Below are 18,195 nucleotides of genomic sequence, written 5' to 3' on the forward strand. Positions count from 1 at the left end.
TCTAGTAGCCTTTGGGTGGAGTCTTTCAGGTTTTCCACTCAGAGTATCATGTTGTCTGTGAAAAGTGAAAGTTTGACTCCTTCTTTGCCAATTTTGATGCCTTTTATTTCATTTTGTTGTCTGATTGCTGATGCTAGGACTTCCAACACGATGTTAAACAACAGTATTGAGAGTGGACATCCCTGTTGTGTTCCTGATCTCAGGGGGAAAGCTCTCAGTTTTTCCCCTAGCTGTGGGATTTTCATATATGGCATTTATGATATTTAAGTATGTTCTTTCTCTCCTGACTTTCTTGGGGGGGGGGTTATTAAGAAAGGATGCTGTATTTTGTCAAATTCTTTTTCTACATATATTGACAGGATCATATGTTTCTTCTCCTTTCTTTTATTAATGTGATGTATCACATTGATTGATTTGTGAATATTGAACCAGCCCTGAAGCCCAGTAATGAATCCCACTTGATCATGGTAAATAATTCTATTTATATGCTGTTGAATTTGATTTGCTAGTGTCTTGTTGAGAATTTTTGCATCCATGTTCATCAGGGAAGTTGGCCTGTAATTCTTTGTTGTGGGGTCTCTGGTCTGGGAATTAAGGAAATGCTGGCTTCATAGAATGAGTCTGGAAGCTTTCCTTCCATTTCTATTTTTGGAACAGCTTGAGAAGGGTAGGTATTAACTCTGCTTTAAATGTCTGGTAGAATTCCCCTGGTAAGCCATCTGGCCCAGGACTCTTATTTGTTGGGAGAGTTTTGATAACTGATTCCATTTCTTCACTAGTTACGGGTCTGTTCAAATTTAGTTTTGGTACTATGTGGGTGTCTAGGAATTTGTCCATTTCTTCCAGGTTGTCCAGTTTGTTGGCATATAATTTTTCATAGTATTCTCTAATAATTGTTTGTATTTCTGATGGATTGTTTGTATTTCTGAATTGTTTGTGATAAGTCCATTTTCATTTGTGAGTTTATCTATTTGGATCCTCTCTCTTTTCTTTATGAGAAGTCTGGTTATGAGTTTATCAATTTTGTTTATTTTGTCAAAAAACCCCAGCTCTTAGTTTCACTGAGCTGTTCTATTTTTTTTTTTTTGATTCTATATTGTTTATTTCTGCTCTGATCTATATTACTTCTCATCTTCTGCTGGTCTTGGGGTTTCTTTGCTGTTCTGTTTCTAGTTACTTTAGGTGTGCTGTTAGGTTTTGTATTTGGGATTTTTCTTATTTCTTGCAATAGGCCTGGATTTCAATGTATTTTCCTCTTAGGACTGCCTTTGCTGCACCCAAAAGGGTTTGGACTGTTGTGTTTTTTCATTTTCATTTGTTTACATATATATTTTAATTTCTTCTTTAATTTCCTGGTTGACCCATTCATTCCTTAGTAGGATGTTCTTTAACCTCCATGCATTTGGAGGTTTTCCAAACATTTTCCTGTGGTTGAGTTCAAGTTTCATAGCTTTGTGATCTAAAAATTTGCATTGTATGATCTCAATTCTTTTATATTTATTGAGGGCTGTTTTATGACCCAATATGTAATATATCTTGGAGAATTTTCCATGTGCACTGGTGAAGAATGTGTATTCTGATGCTTTAGGATGAAAAGTTCTGAATGTATCTATCAAGTCCATCTGGTCCAGTGTACCATTCAGGGCCATTGTTTCTTTATTGATATTCTGTCTGGAAGATCTGTCCATTATTGTAAATGGAATATTAAAATCACCTGCAATTACCACATTCTTACCAATAAGATTGCTTATGTTTGTGATTAATTGTTTGTTTCCTTCCCCAGATTGGGGAAGTTTTCAGCTATGATTTGTTCAAGTACACCTTTCAACCTTTCCTCTTCTTCTTCTTCTGGAACTCCTATGATACAGATATTATTATGTTTCATTGAATCACCTAGTTCTCTAATTCTTCTCTCATGGTCTAGAATTTTTTTCTAATCTCTTTTTTTTCTCAGATTCATCTTTTCAATAATTTTATCTTCTATTTCACTTATTCTCCCCTCTGCCTCTTTCATCCTCTTTGCCCCTGCCTCTAGTTTATTTTGCACCTCATTTACAGTATTTTTAATTCATCATGACTATTTTTTAGTTGCTTGATCTTTGCAGCAATAGATTCTCTGCTGTCTTCTATGTTTTTTTCAAGACCAGTGATTAATCTTATCATTATTATTCTAAATTCTTGTTCAGTTATATTGTTTATATCTGTTTTGATCAATTCTTTAGCTATCATTTCTTCCTGTAATTTCTTTTGAGGAGAATTCTTATGTTTCATCATTTTGGCTAGTTTTCCATCCCTTATGTGTTTTAAAAGCTTGTTGTGTGTCTTGCACCTGTGAGCACTATACCATATTAAAGAGAGGTCATACACTGTCCAGGGCCTGGCCCTTCTGGAGGTGTTTTTTGGAGAGTGTTGCTTGCTATCTGTTGTTGTGACTGTGGTTGCTTTATTTTCTCTCTCATAGTGATGTTTTGGACCCTCCACCAAGTGTGCTTTGAATTGTTCATTGCTGTAGCCCTGGAAAGGAAAACAAACAAACAAAAACCAAAAAACAGAAAGAAAAACAAAAAACAAAGACAAAAAACCAGAAATACCAGCTACAACTAAACAATGGGGTGGGGGTGGTGTTGATGGAAGACGCCTTATACCATACAAAGAGAGAAATGACAGGGAAAGGGAAAAATAAAATAAAATAAAATTGACCAAAGAAACTATATGGCTCAATCCAGAAAGAGAGAGAGAGAGAGAGAGAGAGAGAGGAAAATAAAGAAGGAGATGTAGAACAGGTATCAAGAGAATAGATTAAATATGTCTACTTAAACCAACAACCAGAATAACCAGACTATAGGAAGGAAGAAATAAGAAGGAGAAAAGGAAGAAAAAAATATATAATAAGAATTGTCCAATAATTAAATCAGAAAATGCAAAACTGCTGGGTGCTGTGGAACAGGTGGCAGTGCTTGTCTGGAGGAGGGACTGTCTAGTTCGTCAGTGTCAATCCTGCTATAGTAGATAAGCAGTTACCAGGTATGAAGGGGCGTGGTTTGGTGTACTCAGGTCTTACCTTCATTGTGGGCCCGCTGTGGGTTCCCTGAAGCCCCATTGTATTGGCGATGGGAAGAAAAATGGCGACACCCCCGTCTCTCCTCCACGGATTAGGTGTCCCAAACCACTCTCTTCAGGCCATTCTCACAGTGCTGTGGGCACAAACGAGGTGATTTGTCCCTCTCCTCCGACTCCCACGCCTCCCTGGAGCTCAGCTAGGATTTAAATCCCCGATGTCTTAAAGGGTCCCGTTCTGTGTGCACCAGTTCCAGGGAAGTGCTGCTCCATGTTGCCCGATATATGGCCTCTGGCTGGCAAGCTCAAGCAGTCTTTGTCCTTCGAACGGTTATATACTTTCTTCCCACAGCACTCTAGAGAGGGGATTGCTTTCTCCCACTGTAGACTGCACCTCTGAACTAGTTACTGAGCCTGGGGCGTGCTCCCCTCCTCCCCAGGTGCACGAACAGGGAAGCCGCCCCAGTCCAGAGGAAGCCCCACAGTTAGAGATTGGATCTTTCTCTGTCCTGTTCCATCATTTCCCTCTCGCCTAGGTACAGTCCTACGCTTCCCCAGCCTCTCTTTCTCTTCCCTATGTCTCCCCGCAGAAGGGGACCCCTCTCCTTGGTGCCTATATGGCCCATTTTATCTATCCCAGTTCGGAATCAAGCACCTATGGCCCACCAGGTTGTCCCCATGCATCCCTGGAGACGTCTCTGTCACTCTTACCAGGATTTTTGGAATTCAAAGTCCTTTGGCTTCAACGCTGCTGTGTTTGAGGGACAAGGGAACTTCGGGTCCCCCTACTTCTCTGCCATGTTGTCTCTCCCTTGGCAGTAAAATCTTCAAAGTTCCAATTCCAATGTTTACACTGATGACATGATTGCCTTAAGGAAGATCCTAAGAAATCATTAGAGGAGTGTTTTGAAATCCTGGAACAGGGAATACTCTTCAACAATTGCATGAAATACTGCTTCAACTATAATGATTTCTGGATGCCACTGTGCTTCAAGTCTGACACTAGATCACCAGATTATTAAAGGGTATAACTCAGGAACATCCAGATGGAAAAGATGTATAGAGCTAGGCAGGGGGAAAGGACAGGGAACATCCATGCCCCCTCCATGCTGTGCTATTCTTCCCGAATCTCCACGTGTTCACGAACCAGCGAGAGCCATTTAAATGTGTGTTTAAAATGTCCAACTTCAGCTCAGGTCATGGTCTCATGGTTCATGGGTTACAGCCCCACATCGGGCTCTGTGCTGACATCTCAGAGCCTGCAGCCTGCTTCAGAGTCTGTGTCTCCCTCCATCTCTGCTCCTCCCCTGCTCACACTCTGCCTCTCTCTCTCTCTCAAAAATAAATAAATATTAAATGTGTGTATAATGCATATCTGCTGGCAGAATTAGTCCTTTACCAGTATGCTCAAGGAATGCATTTACAGGGGTAGGTGGTGCAGTGGTTAAGTGCTCAGACACTGGTGCCAACTGCCTGGGCTGTCTGCACTCTGCACTTCTCTGCTGTACGGCCTTGGGCAGGTTGCTGGAGCTCTGTGCATGTCAGTTGTCTCTCCTGAAAATGGGAAAATTACAGACCTTTTTCACAGGATTGTTGTGTGAGGATTAAAAGAGCTAGTCTATAAAATGTTATAAAGCCTGGTCCAGGAAGGATGAAGTACTGGGCATTTGCTTGGTGTGACCCTGTGGTCTAGGATTGCAAGAACCCAGGCACCACTCCATGCTGGGGTGGGGGGATCTGTCAGAGGCATGAGCAATCTCGGGTGGTTTTGTGAAAAGCAAAGCTGTGACCAATGAAGAATACATTTGTTTAGTATTTTATATCTTCTAAGCACTTTATGCCTATGCACTTTGACTCACTGTGAGTGAAAATAACTATTTTCTTGAAGATATTTTACCTAAAAAGAGTCTGGCATCCAGAAGCCCTCCCCAGAACTTGGGAATGATGGAGAAAACCTCTGGTCTGCTAGCCCAGGTGCTGCTCAGGGGTGGAGGACACCTTTCTGTTTATCTCTGCATCTCAAGTTGGGACAACTGAGGGGTGGGAGACAGCACTCCAGGGAGAAAGTGTGACATGAATGATGGCATGGAGGTGGAACAGGTGGGCAGAGTCAGAAAACAAGCAATCCCAGGGTCTGGAGTATATATAGATTTTAGGGGATGAGGATGGGAAGCCTGGAATGAAGTCAGCTTGCAGATGTTCCAATCTGGAGCACTGCAAGGATCAGTGAACTAAATGTGCGGGACCCATGTTGGAGTCTAGGAAGACACACCACAAGGTGCCATGAGAGTGGGTAAGGTGGGCAGAAGCTGCAGTATCTGGCTGGCTGCGTAGGAGGCTGAGCCCTTTCAGTCTCCATCCAGGTGGAGGCAAGCCTGCCAGGCAAGGCCAGGGCCAGGTCCTGTGTCTGCAGATGCCAGCAATTCATCACCAAGTCAGCCCACGCCTTGGGCAAATCCTTCCTCCATGAACTGGGAATGGTGTTGACACATTCTGGTCCATCATTGGCTGAAAGTTTATAAAAATTAGTTTAAAAGATGAATCAAATGACTTGTCATGTTTTAGACCACGATGTTATTGTTCTCCGAGAATGGCAACTACCCTCTGTATTTTATTATATCTTAGCCATAAACTACGCCCTGGAAAGTCTTTGAGGAAACTTGCTGAGCTGGCAAAGCAGCCTCTATGTGGATGGAAAGATCAGCTATTATTAAAATGAACCTATTAACCAAGATATTTTATAAATTCCAGATGATCTCTTTTCTATTATCCTCTAAGAAGATTAACATTTTTAGTGTTTCTTTTATGAAGGTTTGGGAAAAGACAAATAACCCAAGGTTAAGTGGAAGCATCTTTTCTTGTGTTGTTAATTTTTCTTAAGAGACTGCAGCTAGAAACAGGGAGCTCACCACTGCCCAAAGCAGTAACATTTTAGTAGTTCTTCCAAATGTGGAGAAGTATTTCCTGCAGTTGAGTCATTCATTCATTCATTCATTTGTTCATTCATTCAACAAATATTTGTTGAGTGACTATTAAGGGCCATACACAAACTTAAGGACCAGGTAAGGGAAATCAAGAAAGTGGGATCGATTTTTTTTTTTTTTTGCATGCAGAAGGTGATATTTGAGCAAATGGTTGAAGACAGTGAGATGGATAACCATAAATATATCTATCAGTTCTGGATGGATTTTGATTTATTGATTGATCTCTTCATTATGATAGGTCATAATTTCCTGCATCTTTATTGACCTGGTAATTTCTGATTGGATCAAACATTGTATATTTACCTTGTTACCAATTTGAATGTTTATCAGTATTTTTGAACTTTGCTGTGGGATGAAGTTAAATTATTTAGAAACAGTTTGATCCTTTTGGATTTTAATTAATTAATTAAGTAATTAATTAATTTGGATTTCAAGATTTTTTAGGCAGGACTGAAAAAGTACTTAGTCTAAGGTTAATTATCCCACATTCCTGAAGCAAAACCCTTCTGTTTGCTCCACCCAGTGTCCTACGAACCATGAGATTTTCTAGTCTGACTGGTGGGGACAGGCAATGTGTGACTTCTGGGAACTGCTACCTTTCATTTTTTTAGAGGATTCTTCACTGGCTTCACGTAGTTTCCTTGCATGCATGTGCTCATTAAGACTCTGAATACAGAATTCTCTCCATAAGCCTCCAATATTCTCTCTCCTCCCTGGTGCTCTGTTTTGTAGATTAGGCAGTCTGCCCAGATGCTCAACTCAAGGGGTCTATAGGCTCTAGATAGCTCCCCTCTTTTGGCTCTGGTCTGGAATTTCTTTCTGGTCAGTAAGCTAAGACCATCGTAAGGCTTTTCTCACCTGCTGACCAACTCCCGGGAGCCCCATCCTTTGTTGCTTGATGGACAGTGTCTTGAAAACTCTTGTTTTATATATTTTGTTGATTTTTTTACTGTTTCAGGCAGAAGGGTAAATTTCATCCTTGTCATTCCTTCTTGGCTGGGAACAGAAAGCTTTTGTTATCCTGTTTTACAGGTTGGGGAGTTGAGATGCAAAGATTTTAAGTATCTTGTCCAAGCTGGTAGGTGCTGGAGCCAAGATTCAAGCCTCATGCTTTTTCCAGTATGACATGCCATGCTGTCTTAGACTAATTACTTAAATTCTTTAAACCTCAGTTTTTCCCTTGGCAAAATGGGCAATAATGAGATGGGCATGGATAGCACCCAGCCTAATGCCTGACTCATAGTTTATATCCCTGCTCAATTTATATTATTTCCTTCTTGTCATTTAGCTAAATATTGGTGGAAAACAATAAAAGGAAACTCATTTAAAATGGAGTTGGGGGCATCTGGGTGGCTCAGTTGTTAAGCCTCTGACTCTTGATTTCCACTCAGGTCATGCTCTCACCATTTATGGGATTGAGCCCCACACCCATAGTATGGAGCCTGCTTGGGATTCTCTCTCTCTGCCCCTCCCCTGCTCACGCATGCACATGCTCTCTCTCTCTCTCTCTCTCTCAAAATAAATAAATAAACATTAAAAAAAATGAAATGGAGTCGGGAGGCCATCAGGGAAGATAATTGCAGACCCAACTGGAGGAGAAGGGCCATACCAGTGTATACTACTTTATTATCACAACAGGAGACAAAGAGGCTTCCTCTTCCCTGGCAACAGCCCAGCCAATGAGAGGCAGTCACAACTCAGCCAATGAGAAGCCTCTATACTTCCAACTCCCAGTCTACCCCAATGAACTTTTTGTTTACAACAGCCTTCCCAACTTCCCCTTTTCTTCTATAAAAGAGTGTTCTCTCTTTTGTTCTGTGGGCTTGCCTATGGTTTTGCTATTGCTTGTTCCAGATTGCAACTCTCTGCTATTCCTAAATAAACTCATTTTTGATGGCAAAATAACTGGCAGTTTTATTTATTTATGTATTTTTTATTAAAATTTTTTTTGAGTTTATCGAGAGAGAGAGAGAGAGAGAGAGAGAGAGAGAGAGGTGGGAAGGGGCAGAGAAAGGGAGAGACAGAATCTTAAGCAGTCTCCACACTGTCAGTGTAGAGCCTGATGTGGAGCTGGAACTCAGGAACCATGAGATCATGACCTGAGCTGAAATCAAGAGTCAGAGCCTTAACCAACCAAGACCCTGGTAGTTTTATTATTTTTTTCTTTATTCTTTTTTCTTTTTTTTTTAGTAGTTTTATTCTTAAGGTTAACATGTTCAGTTCACAAGTGAGGCTCTCATCATCAGGAGGCCATGCACATCTCTTTGTGGCATCTGTGTGAAGTGTGCTGGAGGGATTCTTCTTTCTCATTCCAAGTGCCCAGAACCTTGACAGTGAGATGTCTGGAAGTTTCCCTTCTGCAGCTTCTTTGGGTCTGAATAACCACATATGGATCACTAGTGAAAATAAGTCTTGCACCGGATTAAGATGAGTATTGGCCTTGGTCTTCATAAAACCAAGTAGAGAAGTGACCCCTGAAGTTGTTCAAAAGAATGCACCTCCATTTCACTCTGTTAATGCTTCTGTAGACTAGTCACATTAACTGGGACGGGATCCCTGGAATTCAGTAGAAGGAGGGCCTAGAAACTCATTCCCAGCTGTTGGCTTTGGGAGGTTGCATGATTGAGGGTTAGAGACCTGTGTGTGAAGTCAGTACTTGCAGTGGTTTTCTGTGTGATCCTGGACAGATCACACAGAACACCTAATTTTGTAAGGTTGTTATGAAGTTTGGAGATAACGCATGTAAAGCTAGTAGCACATAGCAGATGCTTAATAAATGATAATTACACTAGAAAACTTAAACTGTACCTAACGAGCATGTTTCAAAAGGCGGTTTGGGGTCAGGAACAGAGAAGGGTTTCAGAACTATTGTGACATCACAGAAAGTTATTAGGCCGCCATATCTCACATAAAATCAATCTTAATTGGGTAGGTAGGACCTGCTATCAATGTGTACTATGAAGACTTTATTTTACTTTACTGTGGGCTGCACTGGGGCAGGATGTCTGGAACACCTGTGCTATGAGGAAGCCTGCAGGGACAAGCACAGCAGGCTGAGTTTATTTTGGGAGGGACAGAAGAAACTTAGGGAATTTGCTTTAGACTCAACACCCTATAAGGAGTATGTGAAGGGCCCCAGCAAAGCATGCTTTCCTGCCATGTTCTGTTTGTCTTTGTTGGAATACCTACTATGTGTCAGGTACTCACTCAGCCAGGAACTCTGTCTGCATTGTATCTTTACTTGTCACAAGAGCCCTGCAATGTCAGGATCGTGTGTGAGGGCATGGAAGCTGAGGCAGATATGGCTTAAGAAGGCTATGTAGCTGGGGGCTGGCCACTCTGGGACAAGAGCGTGGGCCCATCTCATTCCAGACTGCCTGTTTCAGAGGAAGGTGGGCCTGGACACTGTGTGTGCCCTGGAGGATGGGGGCAGGTATCTGCAGGCAGCAGAGCATCCTCAGAGCATGAAAGGGAAAGTGGAGAAGTAAGGAGCTGACCCAGAAGTGCACAAGATGCTGCATGGAAGACAGTGCCAGGCAGGTCTGCCAACTAGAGGTAACGCTTGAGGACTCAAGCCATACCTTACTGGGGACATAGGTGATTCCAAAGCCACAAGTCAAACTGAGCCTGTGGTGGGGAGGCAGGCACAGCTCTCAGGCACGGAGCCTGCAGCGCTAGTGGGCTTGTGCTCAGCTTGAGGCCAGGACTGACTGTGATCTTGACTGGATGGCCCTGAGTTTGTCGATAATCTCGGGAGAACTGACATGTATACACTACAGAGACTTCCAGTCTGTGAGTGCAATCGTTCATTTGTTTATGTCTTTTTAAGTTTTCCCTTCATAACGTCTTGTGATTTTCTGTGCAGAGGACTTGCCCGCCCTTTGCTAGATTTAATCTTAGGTATTTTGTGTTAATGGGCCATTTTTATAAGTGGGTATCTTTTCTTAAATTTTATTTTCTATTTTTCATTCCTAGAATATAGAGATATACATTATAGTTTTATTTCTTCCTTTCCAATTCTTAAATCTTTTATTACTTTTTCTCTGCCTTAGGCATTGGCTAGTATCTCCAATAAAATGTTAAGTAGAAGTGGTAATCAGTCCTGATTCTTGGTCCTAATTTTAGAGGTTAAGTTTTCAGTATTTCGCCATTAACGTGTGATATGTGCTGCAGGAATTTTTACTAGATACTATTTATTAGATTTAGGAAGTTGCCTTCTATTCCTAGTTTGTTATTTTTTTTTCCTGAATGGATGTTAAATTTTATCAAATGCCTTTTCTGCAACTAATAAAAAGCTTGTATAAGTTTACTCCTTTCTTCTAATACTGTGTTGAATTACACTGTTTGGATTTTAATTGTAAACCAATCTTGGTTCTTAGAATAAACTCAACTTGGCTATTTTTTATATAACACTGGATTTAATTTGCTAGTATTTTCTTTGTGGCGTTTGCATCTGTGTTCCTGACAGACTCTGGTGTGAGATTTTCTTCTGTAATGCCCTTTCCAATTTTGGTAGCAAAGTTAAAATGAGTTGGGGAATGTCCCATTCTTTGCCATTACCTGGAAGAGTTTGTGTAAGATTTATCGTTTCTTCTTAAATACTTAGTATAATTTATTGGTAAGGTCATTTGGACCTGAAGATATCTTTGTGAGAAGGATTTTAGTTAATGATTCAATCTTTAAAAAGTTACCTACCGGGGCGCCTGGGTGGCGCAGTCGGTTGAGCGTCCGACTTCAGCCGGGTCACGATCTCACGGTCCGTGAGTTCAAGCCCCGCGTCGGGCTCTGGGCTGATGGCTCGGAGCCTGGAGCCTGTTTCCGATTCTGTGTCTCCCTCTCTCTCTGTCCCTCCCCCGTTCATGCTCTGTCTCTCTCTGTCCCAAAAATAAAATAAACGTTGAAAAAAAAAATTAAAAAAAAAAGTTACCTACCTATTTCGATTTTCTTTTAGCATCAGTTTTGGCAAGTTGTAGTTTTCAAGAAATCTGTCCATTTCATTTAAAATTTCATACATATTACTATAAAGTCTTTGTAAAATTATTTTCCTATTTTTAAAATTTCTGTATAGACTATACTGATGTTCTCTTTTTGATTCTGATATTGGTTAATTGTCCATTCTTTTTATTTCTTGACTAGTTTAGAATTAAAAAAAAACAATATTCAGTGATATTGATTTCCTGTATTATGTTTGTGTCCTCTTTAATTTCTGTTCTTAACATTAATTTTTTTTACTGATTCATTTGTTTTTATTTTTTTACTTTTTCTAATTTTTGAGAAGGTACTTAGTTATTTTTTAGCATCTCCTCTAATATACACATTTGTGGTTATATAATTCTCACTGATTTGGAATCTAGATGTGTCCCACAAACTTTGATATGTCATATTTTGATTTATTATTCAAAAGTGTTTTCCTTAATTTCCAAAGATTTTGGGATTTTATATTTATCTTTGTTATTGATTTCTTATTTAGAATGCTAAGATTTCTTATTTGGAATGATTCTAGAACTTGAGACTTGCTTTATGGCCCAACATATGGCCAGTTTTGATAAATATTTCATGCACACTTGGAAACAATGTGCATTCTTCAGTTGGATACAGTTTTCTATATTTGCCAATTAGGTAAAGTTTGCTCAACGTGTTGTTCAGATCATTTATATTCTCAATTTTTTGTCTGCTTGTCCTATCAGTTGTTGAGAAAGGCATTCAAGTTTGCCACTGTGATTGCTGGCTCATCTACTCCTTTTGGTTCCATCTGTTTTTGCTTTACATAATTTAAAATTATGCTATTAGGTGCACACATATTTAGAAGTGCTATGTTCATGTGAAAATGTTCCTGTTTATGTCTAGTAATGTATTTTTGAAGTTTTTTGACTTAAAAATCTACATCTTCTGAAATCGGTCCTTTCACATCAGCTTTTCTTTGGTTAGTTTTTCATGTATATCTTTTCCATTCTTTACTCTCAATCTTTTGTGTCCTTAACTTTAAAATGTATCTCTTTTTTTAAATTTAATTTAATTTTTTAATTTATATCTAAGTTAGTTAGCATATAGTGCAACAATGATTTCAGGAGTAGATTCCTTAATGCCCCTTACCCATTTAGCCCATCCCTCCTCCCACCACTCCTCCAGTAACCCTCTGTTTGTTCTCCATATTTAAGAGTATCTTGTGCTTTGTCCCCCTCCCTGTTTTTATATTATTTTTGCTTCCCTTCTCATATGTTCATCTGTTTTGTCTCTTAAAGTCCTCATATGAGTGAAGTCATATGATATTTGTCTTTCTCTGACTAATTTCGCTTAGCATAATACCTTCTAGTTCCATCCACGTAGTTGCAAATGGCAAGATTTCATTCTTTTTGATTGCCGAGTAATACGCCATTGTGTATGTATACCACATCTTTATCCATCAGTCGATGGACATTTGGGCTCTTTCCATACTTTGGCGCTATAAACATGGGGGTGCATGTGTCCCTTCAAAACAGCACACCTGTATCCCTTGGATAAATACCTAGTAGTGCAATTGCTGCATCGTAGGGTAGTTCTATAAAACACATCTCTTATAAGCAACATGTAGTTTCTCTTTTTATGAAGTTTCAACTTTTTGAATATTCAATCCATTTACATTTAATTCAATTGCTAATATATTTTGGGTTTAGATCGATCACATTCTTCTCTATTTCTTTTTTCTCACCTATACTGTGGTTACTTAATTTTTTTTTTACCTTGTTACCTTCTTTAAAAATCATCAGGTATATTTTTATTATTTACATTTCTACCTCTTTCTTAACATGTTAGTCATACATTTAACTGTTTTTGAAGAGTTAATCCTGAGATTACAACATGCATCTTTGACTAATTACAGTCTAATTTAAATTAGTGTTTTTTACTGTTTTCCAAAAATTCCTGGACCTTAGAACACTATTTTATTTTATTTTATTTTATTTTATTTTATTTTATTTTATTTTTATTATTTTTTAAGTATGAAATTTATTGTCAAATTGTTCCCATACAACACCCAGTGCTCATCCCAACAGGTGCCCTCCTCAATGCCCATCACCCACTCTCCCTTCCCTCAACCCCCCATCAACCCTCAGTTTATTCTCAGTTTTTCAGAGTCTCTTTATTTTATTTTTTAAAGTAATCTCTGCACCGAACATGGGGCTTGAACTTACAACCTTGAGATCAAGTGTTGCATGCTATACAGACTGAGGCTACCAGGTACCCCCTAGAACACTTCAACTTTGTTTAATTCCTCCCAACTTTTGTGATATTTTTGTCACATATACATATTCCATATATATTCAAAATCACATATGGCATTATTGTTTTGTTTGTATAGTCAGTACTCACCTAGATTTCCCCATATTTTTATCCTTTATTTCTTTTTGAGATAGAGAGTGTGAGTGGGGGAGGGAGGGATAGAGGATCCAAGGTGGGGTCTGTGCTGACAGCACAAAGCCCAAAGTGAGGCTTGAACTCACAAATTGCTTCACAATCACTTTTGTCAAGCTCAGAATAGGTTAAAGGAAAGGCAAGTGCTAAGATAGTGGAGGCCATGATGTCACTTTTTTTTTCCGATAAAAACAGAATTTTCTAACCCAGATCTCAGCTTTAGGCATGCCCACTCAGGGCCATGTGATATTCCTTAACAGGGCTAAACCTTGCCTTGACCCCTGGGGGTGAGCCCAGCAAGGGGAAACCAGCCTGGTGGGAGGGGAGGGCGGTAACAGCCCCCTGCCAGTAGAGCAGACCCCTCCTCTGCCTTGGGACCAGTGACAAAGGGCCTGGGCGGGTATCAGTGCAAGTGGGCTCCTCCACAGGGAGTGGGGAGCAGGCTTTCTCCATCACACAAACAGGTGTTTCAGCCTCATAAAATAACATTTTCCCACAAGCTTTTTTTTTTTTTTTTTTTTTTTTTTTGGCATTCCATTTTGTATTAGTTACTGTTGCCACTTTAGCTGCCTCCTTTCTGAGACACTCTGCGCAGTGCAGGTGCTCTTAGGTGCGAAGTTAATTACATGTAAAACCTAACAGAAGCTTAAGAAGTGTTTAGATTTCCTCCCCTCCAAGACATCAACTGAGGGGAATCAGCTGTGCAAAAGTGATTGTGAAGCAGGAAATTCAAGAGCTCAAGCTTTCATGGCATTGCCAAATTCCCAGTTACATCCTGTGGTTTTACCTCATTCCAACTAAGCTGCTCAGGAAACTTTTCTTGAGGTTTGCACATTCACGTACTGGCAACAGTGGCCACAGGACATTAGACTGTCAGCTTCCTGGAATGGGAAAATGATTGCGTTCTGAGCCTGGATGCTAGAGGCTGACCCTGGGCAGGCACTTGTATTATGTTTGATCAAAGGGTATGTGGATGGATGGATGGATGGGTGAATGGATGGATGGGTGGTGGGTGGTGGGGTAGATCCCTCAGTCAGCCAACCTTTTCCTGAGAACCACTCTTAGGTTTGCTCCGTGTTCTCACAGACCCTCCTACCCCTGGCTACAGCTGACCAGTGCCAAAAACAGCCTTTACCCAAGCCAGCCCAGTTTTCTACTTTTCTTAGGCTTTTGGCTGTGGGACCTGGAGAGTGCAGCTAGTCTCCCTTGGGACAGGCGATTTGTGTTCTTGGTTGTTTCTCATTATAAGGAGAAAGCCAAATGGCATTAAGAGAAAGCCTGTACCCTTACATTACTTGTTTTTTCTTTTTTGGGACTCCTATTACTAAACCTGTGACACCAAGCCTTCAATTTCCTTACAGTTTCTTACATTTATCTTGACTTTTCTTGGAGATTTCTCTAATTTTATTTTCTAATCTTTATGGTACTTTTAAACAAAGTCTCACCTATCATATTTTCAATTCCCAAGGTTTTCGTGTTCTCAAGCCCCTACTGATCACTATGCCCTCTTTACCTCAAAGGTAATCCTACTCCTGTTGTAGAAATAAGTCCTCTTCTGTGTCTGGTTTCTTTCATTCTCCGTCCTGCTTGTGAGATTCACCTCTGTTGATCTGTGTCTTGCAGTTTTCCCATTTTTGTTGCTGTATATTATTCCTCTGTCTACCATCATTTACTCCACTGTGGGCAGACATTTGCACGTCTTACTTCTTACAGGTAAACTTGTGATGAACATTCTGTGTGCATCTGTAGGGCCGTCGGTTTGGCCGGGTGATGACCAGTAGGAGCCGGTCAGTGTAGGCATGCCCCATAGCCTGCACTTGGTGAGGGGCATCACTCCACTGTGACCATGGGTTGGGGTGAGAGCCCCTCTCTTGAAAGGCAAGTCTCCCCATGCCACTCCTCTGTTGATAGCTTTTTGATGGCTTCCCTTTCTGTTAGGAGGCTATGGGCACAGGACCTGGAACAGGCTTACCTCTGCTTGACACTCACCTTGGCATCCGGCTGCATCAGACAACTTACTGTTGCCTAAAGTCGTGGAGTTCTCTGAAGCCGTGTGAGTTCAGGCACAGGGGACAGGCAGGGAGGCTCTTGGGACGATGTCTCTGAAGTCAGGTGGGCGTGGCTCAAGTCCAGCTGTGTCACACTCCTTTCCTTATATCTCAGTTGGCTTCGAGGCTGGCTCCTTGGACCACTGCTGCAATCAGAACTCATGAGCTGAGCTCCAGGTGTGTCCTCAGAGCACTAAGGGACAGACATTTACATGCCTTATCACTGACACTGGGCAAATGACCTTGGAGTGTGAGGGAAGAGTGGAGTGCTCCAGAGTCTGTGATGGTGTATCCACGGATTGTGATTGCAGTCATTGTCATTATCGTCCTCTGCATGGGTGTGTCAACCACAGTGCCTCACTCTCCCCGCCCCCGCCCCCCCCCCCCCCCCATCTGCACCTCCTGCTTGTAGAGGCTGCACTCAGAGCGGGGCTTACCTGGGGTTCAATGGGGGTCCTGCCTAGGCCTGGGGAGGGGGTTCTGAGCAGTTAGCACAGGTCTGGATGGGGGCATGTCTGAGCAGGCCAAGATGCTGGGCCCTGAACTCAGCTGTGGCTGGAGTCCCTCCGGGTGTTTTTCAGTCAGAGTCACAGAATACTGTGTTGGTCCTAAGAGGGAGCTGGGACTCATCTTTGCTAAAAGTCAACTGAAGGCAGAACAGTTACCCAGAGCCTGGGACCTGGGACATATTGTCAAAATGAACATATATAGAGAAGGTTCCCTTTCCTTTCTCAGGCTGAGTCACAGAGAAATCACCCCCAGCTACCTGTCTCCATGACTGTTACAATCCTCCTGCAAATATCCCTGTGCCCCCAGCATAGTTTAGCAGTGCTTGTTGTGGGATGGGGATGGGTGTGGCAGGCCTGTAGCTGCACAGGTGCTCCCCTGTACTGTGGCCATGGCAGTCTCTGTCCAGGAAAGGAAAAGGGACAGAGTGGGCCTCAGGAGAGGTTTTCCAGAGGGGAGCGTCACAGGGGGTTCAGGCAGGTGAGAGAGGCAGTACACCAAGCAGTGTGCCCCTTGACCTTTGCGTATCAATAGGCACCCCGCCCACCCCCCACCAGGAACTTTCCAGAGCTCCCTGCCCTCCTCTGAGAGTGACCACTGTGTTAGTTTTACAGGGATGTTGTAATAAACTGCCACAAAGTGGTTGGCTTAAAGCAATAGAAATTTATTCTCTCATAGCTCTCAATGTTAGAAGTCTGAAATCAGTAGCACTGGGTCAAAATCGAGATGTCAGCAGAGCCATGTTCCCTCCAGAGGCTCCAGAGGACAATCTGTTCCTTGCCTCTTCTGGTGGCTGCAGGTGACCTTTGGCTTGGTGACAGCATCACTCCATTCTCTGCCTTTTTGTAGAGGTACCTGTGACTGCACTGGCCCCACCTGGAAAAATCCAAGATGATCTCTTCCATCCCAAGATCCTTAACTTATTGTAACTGCAAAATCCTTTTTTGCCAGATGGTGTGTATTTCCAGGGTTCTCCAGAGAAATAGAACACCTATATACATACATATTTGTATGTATATATACACATACACTGATCTCCATATGATATTAATCTATATGCACAATATAATAGTATGTTATCTATGTAGATATCTATATGAATAGATTCTTCCTATCTATCATCTATCATCTGTCATCTATTATCCATGTATCTATCAATCAAGCTATCCATCCATCCATCCATCCATCCACCCATCCATATCTATTTGTCTGTCTGTATACCTACCTACCTACCTATCTAAAGGGCTTTATTATAAGCAAATGACTCATACAACTGGATCCTGGAAGTCCAAAATCTTCAGGGTGGACTGGCAGACTGGAGACCCAGGGCAGAGTTGGTGTTGCAGCCCAGGTCCTAAGGCCATCTGCTGGTGGGATTCCCTCTTCCTTGGGGGCCCTCAATCTTTGCTCATAAGGCCTTCAACTTATTGGATGAGGACCACTCACATTATGGAAGGTAATCTGCTTTACTCAAAGGCTACTGGTTTAAATGTCAATTTCATCTAAAAATACCTTCACAGAAACATCTAGAACAGTGTTTGATGAAATATTTGGAAATGATAGCTCAGCTAAGTTGACGCATGAAATTACCTGTCACATCGGTAGCACTCATGGGTTCTAGGGATAAACACATGGAAATCTAGTAACAATAGGTCAGCTAAGCTGACACATAAAATTACCTGTCACATCGATAGCACTCATGGGTTCTAGGGATAAACACATGGAAATCTTCTGGGGGCCACTGTCCAGTTGCTCCAGCCCTGAGTTGAGTATCCCTGCCTGGGTCTGGTGTTTGGCACATCAAGAGATATCCCCTCACTTAGAAGGTCAGGTTCCTGCGAGGATGGAGCACAAGGGAGGCTGCAGTTTATGGTGGAAAGAGCATGGACTCTGAGCCAGATGGCCTGGTCCAAATGACAGCTCCGCCACCTTCTAGCAATGTGGCTTCAGGCAAGTCACTTGGTCTCTCTGATGCTCAGCCTCTTCATCTAGAAAGGGTGGATAAACACTGCTGTAGTCATGTGAGGAATGAATAGAATAGGAAGGGTCTATTTCTCCCTCCCGTGTGCCCCTTCTAGCAAGTACAGCATAACATCTAGTACAGCCTGATAAATACCTGCTGATTGATTGTCACCTACCTGGCTGTCCTGCCATTTCATTCTGGTGTGGTGGAGCTGACCTGAGGGTTTTTATGATTTCCATTTTACTTA

Source organism: Panthera pardus, unplaced genomic scaffold (genome assembly GCF_024362965.1).
Source record: "Panthera pardus isolate Hobbes unplaced genomic scaffold, ASM2436296v1 HiC_scaffold_10, whole genome shotgun sequence".
Taxonomy (NCBI): domain Eukaryota; kingdom Metazoa; phylum Chordata; class Mammalia; order Carnivora; family Felidae; genus Panthera; species Panthera pardus.